The sequence below is a fragment of the Eurosta solidaginis genome, chromosome 4 (genome assembly GCF_040869045.1).
Source record: "Eurosta solidaginis isolate ZX-2024a chromosome 4, ASM4086904v1, whole genome shotgun sequence".
Taxonomy (NCBI): domain Eukaryota; kingdom Metazoa; phylum Arthropoda; class Insecta; order Diptera; family Tephritidae; genus Eurosta; species Eurosta solidaginis.
This window is the reverse complement of record NC_090322.1, coordinates 245258247-245271949: the sequence shown is the minus strand read 5'-3', so window position 1 is coordinate 245271949 and position 13703 is coordinate 245258247. Positions and strand designations below refer to the sequence as shown.

The window sequence follows — 13703 nt, the reverse complement described above, 5'->3', positions numbered from 1 at the left end:
ACTCTTCAGTGAAAATTGTAATAGAAAAGTATCTTTGGTAGTATATTAGTAGTGATAATAAATTTGTAAATGCAAAAAGTTTTTGGGGAAATAATTAATTTTCTACTAAATATTTCGTGAATTGTTAGGCTTCTTCATTCTTCCGGAATTTCTTTGAAGAATGCCGTACGTCAGCATTTTATTCAAAAATACAATATCTGAGCATTAATTCAATGCATTTTGTCATAAGAGGGAGTTAATGAAAAGCATTCTGAGATGACTCTACTACTCAGTAGCCGCAATGAACTGACAAAAACAAAAATAAAAGAAAATGGCTTATTGTCTTAGAACTTTATATTCCTACCTTGACTTCGACAGAAGAGTTAAGCTTTTGTGCGGTCCTGCTACACAGGGAGTATTCACCTTTTTATTCTGAAATTTCGGAAAGCTCTTTTCCGTTAAGTATTCATGGAAGCGTTCCGGATAAACCGTTAATTTGGAATATTCGGAATACGTTCATTTGATACTACCTCACGAGGTCCGAATATATCAAATAAGTATATACATAATCACCCTTATCGCGAAGTTCACGTGGAAGTGTTCGCCTTCACTTCTTTTGTTCAGGTGAACTTTTTCCGCCTATCGGCAATTTCGGGCGAACAAAAGTTCACTTCGAAACAGCTGATGCTCTATTGTGAATTAGCAGTGAACAAATAGTTTGCTTAGAATTGTGTAAATTTTGTAACCTAGCATATATTTCCTTAAAATACAAAAAAAAAAAAAATAGAAATAAAAAATTTATAAATGGTATTGATTGAGCGCGAGGAGAATATAAATGTGAAAGCGATTCGGAGACAATTAAGGAACAGTTCTAACCCTTTGAAGCTAATGATTCACTGTAAGCTAGAAATTACTATTTTCAGCAGTTTTGAATAACAAGTTATATTTTTTTCAATTAGCTTTCGCCAATATTACAGGGTAAACAAGCCAGCATTCTAATATTTGCTAGATATCTTACCAACTCCTTGCCCCCATTGAAGCACAAATTTGGAGTTCCACCAATTGTAAAGTTGAGTACATGTCTTCGTTTTTTCGCATAGGGAAAGGCGTTGGAAAGGACCAAGGAGTGGGTCTTAGCCAATCTTGTTTCAGCGAGGTGCTCAACATTTTGGAACCGTTGCTTTGTCCACAATGGATAACTTGGCCGACTGATACGTTGTCATTAAAAATAGAATTTACCTACTTAGCAATACAGGAATTTCACTTTTTTCCACTCAGCTTCCGATTGTGCATTATTTATTGATTTATTTGCGATAATAAAAGTACATATAATTATAAGAGTACCAAATTTCAAAACAAAAAATTACTTACATTTTGTTTTCCTCTCGTTCGCCTGTAAATTACAAGTGAACAAATTTGGGTTTCCCCGCTGTTCATTTCGCCCGAAGAAAGAGTTGCCGATAAGGTGAAATCTTTTTCGAACACGAAAAATTCTTTCGCCACCCTCTGCGATAGGGTGAACAAAAACTGTGAATATTTTCGGGCGAAAAAAAAACTCGCGATAAGGGTGAATATTTCAAATATAAACCGATTCCCCAAATTCTTAAATGGAGACGAATGTTCCGAACATACGAAATTAATAGAACAGGAGGTCAAATTTTAATACGCGCCCAAAAATATCCAGAGAAGTGTCAAAAGACGCATATTGACATCGATAACAATAATTCGAAGGCGGAAATAAAAATTTTAGCTCGTTCAAAAGATATTAACGAAAAACCAAAAAATGACCCCGGGTTGCGTTGGCGGTCTTCAGCCATGCTTATAAAAAATTACCCTGGCCGGTCCACCAATGAGGTTAATTAGGTTAGGTTAGGTGGTAGCTGCCCTGATAAGGATAGCTCACTTGGACAACACGAAGGTCTGTTGTGATACCACATACACCAAAAATAACGGTGACTTAGATCTAGCTACTTAGAGAATCGTTGGGTAGCAACGATAAAGCTCCGAATGATACTGATCTCAACTTTGGATAAATCCTCGAGAGATCCAAGTGAGTCGCGACCAAAGTACTTTCGCCTAGTTCTGGCAAAAGCTGGGCAATCAAGCATAAAGTGGTTTGGTGATTCGACCTCATCATCCTCCATACAGCTGCAGCAGGATGGAGTTTCCAGTATATTGAGACGTACCGCATGGATACCCATGGGACAGTGCCCTGCCAAAACCCCAATGACCATTGATAGGTGAGCCTTAGTGAACCCAATTATTTCAGCAGACCTCCTGCCATCCACTTTCGGCGAGAAAGATCTTGCTAACCTGCAAGACGTGGTGTCCGCCCAACGTTTGCTGAGCTGACTCCAGGTCCAACTATGGAGGAGCAATCCACAGGTGGCCAACGGAATCCCGAAATCCTTACAGCCATCTTCATGCGGTTCAGTTGTACCGATGCGGGCTAAGATATCCGCTTGACAGTTACCCGGGATATCACTATGGGCCGGGACCCCGATAATCTTAATTGTAAAATAATTCGATACAATCGCAAGCGAGGTCAGGCACTCCCAGACCACCCTCGATCGCACTGTAGTTGAGCTCAAGGCCTTAATATCCGCTTGGCTATCAGAGTAGATGTTAAATTCCCTAACCGTAGTAGCACTGGATATCATTTAATCCATCGCAGGTGGGATCAAAATTAAATGGGTGCAAAATCCCTTTGTACACAAAATCTTTTACAGTGCACAAAAACATTACAACAACCACATGGAAATTAGTTCAGTACTTATCGGGTATTTGTAAGCTGATTGCTTCCTATTTCTACTTCTAATATTTTTCGAAAATTCGCAAAGAAACAAAACAGTTAACGGATGTCAATTCGATTTGAGAGCAAAATGGCTGCAATTGTCAAAAATGTGTCTGTCGAGCAAACCTTTTGTGATTGAATCACGAGTGTGCAGTTGGGAAATTTGAAATTTTTTTCATTACGGAAAAAAGCCAATAATATCAGAAACGGTTATACCTGGTAGGTGTTTTTATCATGTGCACCCCCAATCCCACTCGTACTCTCATTCCCATTCCGAATCCAACTTCTACTCCCAGTAAACTCTCACTCCCACTAGCGAACCCACTCCCACTCTAACTACCAATTCCACTCCATTTCTCACTCCCAATGTCACTCATATATGAAATCTCTATAGTAAATTTCGGATACTTCAAATAATTGCGGAGATAGAGCGAACTAAAAAATTTCCTTACAGGGGACGTGGGATCGGCTCCTTTTTAAAACTTTTTTCTAAACTATCCTTGAACTATAGCGTAGCGAGACTAACGCACATCAATAGTCCTAAAAGCATGGCTACTTAAAATAAAAATTAGCCCCTGCATTTCTGAAAAGTTTAAGAATTATGATTTATAATGTGTTAAACTGCACGCAGCATTGCTACGAACGAATGCAAACCCAGTGCTGTAGCAGAAAGACGTCTAATGGTGTGAGTAGTAAATCAGCCTTCAGCAAAGTCAACAACGCCTTCCAACAGTTTTAAAGAGTAGGACAAATATATTTGAAAACGAAGATTCCACGCCACAGAGGTAAAAGCTGCCAAGTTGATTAATACTTAGAATGTAATCTGGTAGAGAGGTATAAAGGCTGCGACCCAGCTTGCCCAAGTACCTATTTAAAAACGTTTTCAATGTCATCATAAAGCACATCGAAACCTACTCAATGTTAGATCGGATATAAGCTACAGTTAGTCGCAATTGTTGATGAAATCTTGCAGTCCCTATCTTCGACAACCTACTCAGATTTTTCAAAGGGACTTCAGAGGATAGAGCAAAAAAATATCTGGTAGTTAAGTAGTTGAGTAAGGTCGGCTATCTCGTAAACGATTTGATATGATCACGTCGAATATTCTAGACCATCCCTCCCACCCGAACCCTCTATTCCCATAAGGAACATGTCACTAGGATAAGTCTTTACAACCTCTGAAGTGGTCTTTATGCGGAATGCTCATCGTTTCCACATGCGATATACTCAGAAGACTCCTTTAGTTGGCCATGTTGTTCGTGATATTTGAAAACCCGTTATTGTTTTTGTTGTTGTAGCGATAAAGACACTACCCGAAGGTTTACGGGATTGTTATCGATTTTTAAGGTCCTTTGCCGGATATAGATTCGGTACGTTCCGGTAATAAGCACCATTTAGTTACTAGCCCGACAATCTAGGGAACGATTTAATATGACCACATTGAATCTTCTAAGCCATCCACCATCCCCTAGTTCCATGGAGAACTGGGTGTCGCCAGTGCCTCAGCTGTTGAATATGTGTATGTTGCTTTCCTATTTGTAACAGGATTTCCTCTGGGCAGGTGATGTTGACAATTGGGTTTGCGGAAGCTGTCTATCTATAAAGCTTTGTATTGCGCTTTATAAACTCTTGAATCCCGTGGTACTATTATGAATTTCGAATTTTTTCTTTGGCTTCCCTTAGGCCGGATTTACGTGGAAGGCTTTGTCGCACAAACTAATTGTTTTCTTATGAGGCTATCAAAGCGTCAAAGGGATAAAACACGGAAAACGAGTTTATGTTTATGTATACCTACTGCGACGCTGATATTTCCGTCACCGGCCTCCGTGGTCTTCGATGCAAGGCCCGGGGAAATGTACGACAAAATCTTTAGAAAACAGAAACCCGCTCTCATTTGTTTGCGAATATTAAACAAATCAGATGCATTGTCTTCCTCATTCATTACGGATTCTCACCGAATTATTAATTTCAACCTCCATCCAGTCATCCCACGTATTCTAGATCAACTCTCGTTTCCAGTTCTTCATCGATGGTAAGTCTGGTTGACACAGCTAAGCTACAATGTGCACTGGGTATATAAAGGTTTTGTGCAAGGTGGGGCACCCTATTGAAATTTGGGAAGTAAACAAACGCAGAATATAAATCGAGAGACCGTCGTAAATCGGTTTAGTTTTTACGAGCGCAGAATATGCTGAAGGAAGCAAATCCTGGAACTGGTAAATTTCTTGATTTGGTGATTTGCTCTGGCAGGTCAGCAACTATCGCGGCGGCAGCTAAGCAGGTATAAGTTTCTCGACTTGATGGCATTAATACTAATGGGTTAATTAAATATATTTCGCAATCAGAATCAAAGCTTTTCATTAAAAAATCCACCAAAGCCTATAGAGGAGTATTTCCTTGACTGTAATTTTCGATTGAGAATGGCATCTGAGGTAAGAATGGCCAAGCACAGGTAAGAATTTTTTTGTTTTTTTTTTTTTGCAGGGACGGAAAATAATAATTATTTTTTTTTTCGGAGTCCACAAAGTCCTGGTAAAAAAATTGTCCTAGGTGAAAATGTTTGAGTTCCCAGGTATCCCTATAGCAATATCATGTCGAATCCTTTTTATTTTTCGAACTTTTTCCATAAAAGTCCACATATAAAAGTAAAATCTGTATTTTTATTTTTTTAGTCCGATAAAACTAGTTAAACTCGGACTTTTATTTTGGCCTTAAAAAATAAAAGTCCGAATTTAACTGTTATTTCCGGACTTTTATTTTTAAAAGTCCGAGTTTAACTAGTTCTATCGGACTCAAAAAATAAAAATCCGAAAATAATTTTTATCTTGATCCAAATATATTAAAAGTCCAAAATTAATAGTTTTGCAAGGAATTATATTATAAAAGGAATAACAGTTTCGGCCCCTGTTTTTTTCTACACGAATTCATTAAATTGTAATAATAACACCTGATAGGTTTTAGTAAGAGCTTCTTTGAAGTATGATACACTTAATTTTTCCTACAAATCGACGAGGCTTGCGGATTGCTGGGAAGCTTTTCATGAGATTTTTCGCAGGAGCTTTTTTTGAGTACTCTTAATTAATGTCAAACTGGAGACTTTATTCCGTACTTCCGGGCAGGCGTGTGGTGTTGTATTAACAGTGCTTCGTCCGGCAGGCACCCGGTAAAGCGTATCTTTGAAGAATCTCGGTATTGGGTTAATCATCATCTAAGCTATTCAGCGCGCATGATAAGTATTTTCTCCAAAACTTAAGTACTTTGATTACCAGGTCCACATGAATTTTCGTGTAGTGGATGGCCGTTGTCTTGAAAACTTCAAGAACACCTTATCTCAGAATTTTTTTTAAAAACGACCTTTCAACATAAATTCAATAAGGACTGTTTGCTAGACGGCCAGTTAACTTTTTAACTCAGAGTTAACCTGATATGAGGGGTTAAACTCATAAATGTTTGACAATTTCTTGAAAATAAATCAGATCTAAAAAATAACTTGCCGTTCTGCAAGTGGGCGTTAACTTTCATTTGAGATGGGACATTCATCAACCCAATTCTGAAGTTGGCCATTTATGAAACAAATGCGAAAACCATTTTTTTTAATCATTCATTTCCAAGAGAGGGCATTTTTGTAAACTACTGAGAGGAATTTCTACATACCAATTGCGACAGGACATTTTTTGAACTGGTAGCTTCCAAACAGCCGCTGAAAAGGAGATTTGTTAAAGGTTTTTTTTTTCAATAAAATGTTTCAAAAAATCAAAACTTTGAATTTTTTTGTTTTTGAATTATATTTTTCAGGAAATGCTTATTTGTATGTACATATATACATAAGGGTGTTTCAAAAGAAAAAAGAACAAAAACACTTCGTCAAAAGATGTAACATCTAAATTTTGGTCCCGATCGAAGACAGTTAAGTCGTGACTGGCGGGAAAGAAATTCAGATTTCATTAAGGGGGAGTCAAATTCTGAGCACCCTTCATATACCTTAGCCGCTCCATTGGGAACCGAAATTTATACACCGAAAGAAATGAAGCAAGTAAAATCAACAAATCAAGGTTAGTTGTTCTTGAATTAACAGTTATTCAGTAAAATTGATCACATTATGATTTATTCAATGGAACTTTTCGTCCAGAGGGCACATTTATATAGTCATTTCACAGCCTGTTGGTAAATCTAACAGATTTCATTGGTGGTTTCAACAGAGAGCAACTGTCAATATTATGCAAATGCATCAGATAATTTAAAAGGGAAACTTAGGCTCAAAGCGCTCACTACTCACTTCTCTTATGACTATCGTGACACAGAAATCTATGTAATATGAACAGAAGAGAATTTTGTATTATTAGAGTGACATTAATAATTGTTAATTAACAGAGCAGGGTAGGTAGGCGGCCACAGTGGTGTGATGGTAGCAGCTACGCCTACCACACCGTAAATCAAGGCCAAAAAAGGTTTTTCAATTAGAAAAGCAAATCCTGAGCGGGGTTCCCCGCAAATACTTTTTTTTGCATTTCGCAATTTTTTTTGGTTTGACTGTTGAAACACTTAATTCAGAATCAACAATTGTGCGGAGTTGATGCAACAGCTATTTGTGATGGATAAAAATTGACAGAAATAAAGGTTGAATTAACCCGTAATTTAGTTTATTTTATCTTTTTTTTTCGTTCAGTGTATATAACATCTTTGAACGTGATATTACAGTTTAAAATAGTGAGACTGGAAAAATCGTTCAATTCATTTTTAAGGACCACCCTAATATAAATTGACTATAATCGAAAGAAAGCAATGGTTAGTAATTAGAGTATGCCTTAAATTGTAAAATTCAACTGAATACAATCTCATACACATTTACAAAAAAATCATTAAAAATACATTCGTAGTTCTAAGTCATACCATATACTAAAAAACCATTTAGCAAAACTACAAAATTCAAGAAATACATACATACATAGGTAAACAAAAAAATAATAATCTTTAAACAAAATATGTGAGCGTTAAGTTTTGATGGAAATTTAATTGAAAAGAACTGAAAGGCAAGACAAAAGAAAGAGAAAACACATTTATAATTACAAATAAAAAAGGGAACTTAACAATTAAAAACAAAGACTTGAAAAAAAATAATGCATTCAACTGATAAGATATATTACTTAAGTCATAAAAATAGCACTAAAAAAATGAATAAATAAACTTGAAACGCAATAACGAAGGAAAACAATATTTGATAATAAAAATGTTAATTAATATAAGCGCCAAAATTAAACTAAAAAAATAATTATTGAGATAATGACGTTTAATAAACGTATGCAAGATGTATAAGAGAATTTTTAAATGAGAATTTCATGCTATATTTGAATATAAAGTTTAGGGACATATTTACACAACTTTTCTGGTTTGCAGGGACTGACAGTTGATGTATGAATGTTGCGCGTTGAATCATAAAACCGTTTTTTTTCTAATAGATCAAGTTAATCGAGCATTTTCCGTAAAGAAGCAATCAGGAATGAAGCAATAAATTACTTTTATGCTTTGTTTTTATTAGGTCAAATTGACTGACATCAAAAACTGCCTTAAGTTGACCCGCTGGCCATTTAATGTCAAACGCGTTTCCACTGTGTCGCACTATTGACTCAAAGTTGATAAAACAGTGCAAAGTGTCGTGTTTATTTTATTTCATGGCCCATTTTAAAATTTCCCATTGTCTCACACGCTATGGCATTATTTATTGATGGGACGCCAGTTGGCAACCGAAAACAAATTGTCAACAAATTGTAAACTGATTTGTCAAAAAGGGCACAAACGCATTTCACGTTGTCTGACAGGGGCCATTTTTATTGATGTGACAAGTTTGTGGTCAAATTTGACCAAGTGAAAAGCCATCATAACCAAATTTCTAGTAAATAAGAGCCTCCTGCGATTTACAACCAGATTGACTGTATTTTGTGTGTGTTAGAGCCTCCTGCGATTTACAACCAGATTGACTGAATTTTGTGTGTGTTAGTGCAGTCGGGTGGCTTCGTGACACACGTATTTGTTGTCGGCTACACGTTGATGAAAATCAAAAATTTTTGATTTTTTCATTTGACGCTTGCTTATTTGATAGTCGCGGGGTGTGATTGACAAAACAGCAGTGTTGTATTTAGTTTGTGTCGACATTCAAAATGAACAAGTGCGCGGAAGAACAGCAATTCATATTAAAATTTATTGAAAATTATCAATGTTTACCAGCTTTATGGAATGTAAAGCTTTTATTATTATTTAATACAATTTTTATTAATTTTTTTATTATTTATTAAAAAGTCATCATCCGATGACGACATATTCACGACCGAACGCTACGGTTTCTCAATGCAAATGTTGATTGATGGCTTTTTATTTGATAGTCGCGGGGCAAGCGTCAAATATCCGACACGCACACATACAAAAATTCAGTCAATCTGGTTGTAAATCGCAGGAGGCTCTAAGATGGTGGACATGTCATGCGAACCACATATCAACGAAACCAAGCCATATCTCGCTTGCCGATTCGAAATCACCCCACCTCTATTTGTCTTATTTGCCGTCTTTCAGTGAGTTTTACAACTCCGGCTCACGCTCAATTCTCACGGGAATGCTCTGGATCATTGAGAGACTTGAGAAGCAGATGTCGTGAAATTTTCGCACACGTGAAATGTGATAGGCAGATGTCGCCGCTGTTTTTCATTTAACTCATACGGCGAAAAGCTAAGCAGCGACATCTATTTTTGAAAAAGTAGGTATATTAAAGGCCGCGTTGCCAACCTAAAAAGAAGTAATTAACAAGTTATCTGGATCACAAATTGAACCAGACTTCTATCTGGATTTATCTGGCTCAAATCGTTGTTGTTGCATTTACATGCAAAATTATTTATCTGGCTCAGGATTTTGCCACCGGATGATAGCTATTATCTATACATGCGTCTACATTAGAGTCTGTTTGCAAAAAAACATCCTGTTAAGGTATAAATTCGAAATATCATCGGCTAAGGTTATGGCCGCGTTACTATGGAATTAAATTTAAAAGGAGCTTCAGACTTAGCACTTGAAACTTATTTCGGCTAGCCAATTCATGTTAAAAATTTCGCGAAGCACTGTTATAAATATTCTCACTATACAAGAAAAATACTTGCAAACTCATTTTCATTTCTTAAAATATAGTTAATTATGAAAAATGCTAGAGAATGACCAATGAGTGGGGAAAGTAACATATGCAAAGTCTGAAAGCATTCATAGCCAAAACACATTTCAAATTATTCTGCTTATGCCTTGCTTGCAATCAAAGTTGGATGTTGGATATTTTTTCATGTCAGATGGTGCTGGTGATGCGCTATATGTCGCTTTCCGTAAAAATATATGGAACCTAATCATCTGACAGCATACTATGCTGCATCAGAAATCGGAAACAGGGCATTCTTGAAACAAATAAATCAAAAAAATTCTGACATACGGTTACTCACAAAAGTAAGTACACACTTGGTTTATGCTGCACAAAAATTCCCTACCAGAAACCACATTCAAAAAAATGAAAAAAATGTCAAAGGTTATTCAAAGGTAAGGAGAGGAAAACTGAAAGATAGGTAACAATGAATTTTCGCAAACGTAGGTCACAATGGCATTTCAAATTGAAGTGTAGAAATTGTTTTGTGTTCGAAAACAGAAGTATAGCTGATAGTGAAATTTCCGCAAAAATTTAACACAAAGTTGCATTATTTTTATCTTACATTTTCGCATTCCGCATTTCAAAATTTTAGAGGAAAACAATTTTCAAAACATAAAGGTATGCTATGTTTTTTCATTGCATTTTGGAACGAATTTATCAAAAATTTTCCACTGTACGGCTATTTGAAAATGTGAAAATTTGTTGTTGGACTGCTCGCATGGACCCTATATTGGGGCTGTGTGTGAGATTTTTCGAATTACTGCATTTTACGCGTGAAATATGACAAACCAGGTTACAAACAAAATTAAAAAAGGAAATTTTATTGATTAAAAACGTCAACACACACACAGCTATTGTTATTGTTTTAAGTGCTTATGGGAATATAATAAAATCCATTTAGAATTAAGAATATAACGGAAAGCAAACAATTGCATTAAACAGAATGTAAGAGTATAAAAATATTAAATAGTAGTACTTAGTTAATTCATCACAATAAAACCAATTCGTGAAAGAAGCTGTGCTGTAGTTTTTTTCTAACTCGATGGCCCCTGAATCTGCCCTGGTCGAAAAGTTGCTTGTTTATTTGGAAACATGGTCGTTTCTTTCCTCCTGACCCCTCTCTTCCTTTTAATGTCTCCCTTCATCATCATTTTCCTCTTCCTTCTACTTATCTTCCTATATCTCACCAAGGAAGATCAAGTCTTTCTCTAGCTGCCTTTATCAACCGCTGCTTCGAAAGTTGTGTATCGAAATTAATACTTTCTGTGACGGAGTTTGGTTTTCATTAGGTCAAAGTCACTCACATCGAAACTATCTCAAGCTCACCCAGTGGTCAGCTGGGGTTAAAGTCGTTTTCTTTATATCACATTACCGACTAGAAGTCTATAAAGCAATTAGTGGTCAACACACATACTAAAATGTTGTGTTCATATATTTCATAACCCGCTTCATTATTTTCCACGGTTTCACACGCGTTGGACTTATAAATTGATGGAGCGCCAGTTGAAAAACGCAAATAAGCTATCAACAGCTTAGCAAATGAAATTTGCCATACAGTTCGGCAATTGTCGTTTTCACTTCGTACTAAATTTCGCTGTAACTTTGTAGTCAAAACGGACGGCAAGCACGTTTGACATTGTGTGACAGTCCGTTTCCATTGATATGACCAAGTTTGTGGGAAAATTTGACCTTGTGAAAACCAAGCATTATAGATCGTGATTATTTTGCGTCGAATTGCATGCTCAGTTCAAAGTAGCACTTGTTGGCAAGAATGATATGGTGGTATTCTTTTTGATGTTTTATCTGTTGTTGCTAGCTCTCAGATATACTTGGCTCCCACTAGGTCGAATTTGATCACAAACTTGGCCATATCCATGAAAACAGCTTGTCATTCAACGTCAAACGCGTTTGTCGCCCGTTTTGACTACAACTAAAAGAATATTTTCACATTTGAACTCCAAGGAGATTTAGACCGATCTTCTCTTCAATTTGCCTCGTACTCCTTTTTAATTTGGCGGGTTATATTTTATGCCGACTACGAACGGAAGTTGCAATAAAGAATTTTCGCTGAGAAACTTTTCATGATGGAAATACCCTTGAGAGTGTTACTGCCGAGGGGTGACACCGCTTAGAAAAACTTTTCTATTTGAAAATTGTTGATGTTGCTTTGCCTTTGACTTAAACCCAGACGGGGCATACTACCACCACACCACGGCGGCCGCCTACAAAGTGAAAATTAAATTGACCTACATATAGCGTGGTATCCACATCACAAGAAATGAAAAATTCCATACAAAAAACGCTCCAGAAACAACTTTTGTTGAGCAGTATTCACCTCAAGGAAACTCATACGTTTACTGCAACCTTTTTCTAACGATTTTTTAGCAAACGTGCGCAGGCGAGCCCTGGTTTCGGTAGGAAATATATGTGCGTCTCATTATTTCTTGAGCAACGAATCAGCATGAACACAGCCATTTAAATACCAGGGACAACAGTGACTTTATTTCACTTTTTTGCAATTCTATTTGATCACTCACTTAGGCAAGGTGCACACGAGGCTACGCGTCTTAGACGCGTACAAGATATTTCATATAGCTACAATTATTGAAAAAAATAAAAAAAAGTAAATTTCTTCAGCTATATCCGTCCCCGAAGCCAAAGGAAAATAGGTATTAAACGTTGTTGGCATCCCCGTGCCTTTGTAAATTATAAAAGGCAATTTTAAACCACCACGGACTAGAGAAAAGGGTGATTTCTAGTTTCCAACACTTTTAAGGCTTTTAAACGCTTCAACAATATCTAACCAAGCTGTTGTGGCGTTTAATCCTTTTTTCGCTTTGGTAATATACCTTTCACGCACTTTTATTAACTAAAGTAACGTTTTTTAACTAATTACACAAATTTGCATACAAAAAAATCTAAACAAACATCTTGTTCTTCCTTTTTTTCAAGCGTACGTATGCTCAGCGACCAACATTGATATACGCTTAGCTACACGAAAATTTCATGCTTTGTCGCTTTCATGCAGCTGACGCCTCATATGCAGCTCTGCATTCAAATACATGGTTTCGGCATTAAAGCGTACAAATTTCGCCTGCAGCGTCTATGACGCGTAGCCTCGTGTGCACCACGCCTAAGTGTTCTTTTTTTCTTGATTAGTGCATTCTGCTTAAGTTAGGTGTATTTTCAATTCGAATATGTTAGTTTTCTTCTAATGCATAGCTAAATCTGACTTTCATATCTTGCAGGGAAGCGACGCCGCTTGATCAATAACATAGGTGTAAAAGAAATTTCAAAATAACTTGGCTGCTACTATTTTTCACACAGGAAAAACATACGACATTTTTATTATGATGTGGATATCGCGACTTATCGTGAAAACGGCTATTGCCCAAAGATAATGCTAATATGTTATTGAAATCTTCATGTCCCATCAATTTATGATGCCACAGCATGTATAACAACGGGAAATGATTAAACGGGGTGTAAAATCTTGCTTGGGTTTTGAACACACACTGATTTACCGACTTCGGGTCAGTTTTTGATAACAGCGGCTCGGTTTGAGACAGTTTTTCCCGGCAGTCATTTTGACCTAATGAAACCCAAGCAATTTTAAATAATATCTTTTGAATGCCATTCTTTGAAAATTCACAGAAAATGACTCATTTATTCCACTGTCTGATTGAATTTTTCCAAAGGGATGAAAGCTATTCTTCTAAAAAACCCCTTCAGGGATTTGAATCAAATCTATTCGTAGAT

The 13703-nt window shown here is 36.6% G+C and overlaps 1 long non-coding RNA gene across 1 annotated transcript in view; it reads left to right on the top strand.

The window, feature by feature from the left end:
• LOC137251206 (uncharacterized) overlaps positions 1 to 10762 on the top strand; it is a 96716-nt gene extending 85954 nt beyond the window's left edge. The window contains exon 2 of the long non-coding RNA XR_010953185.1: positions 9534 to 10762. This is a non-coding gene — a long non-coding RNA (uncharacterized lncRNA). The remainder of the gene's footprint in view (positions 1 to 9533) is intronic.
• Positions 10763 to 13703: the final 2941 nt, after the last annotated feature.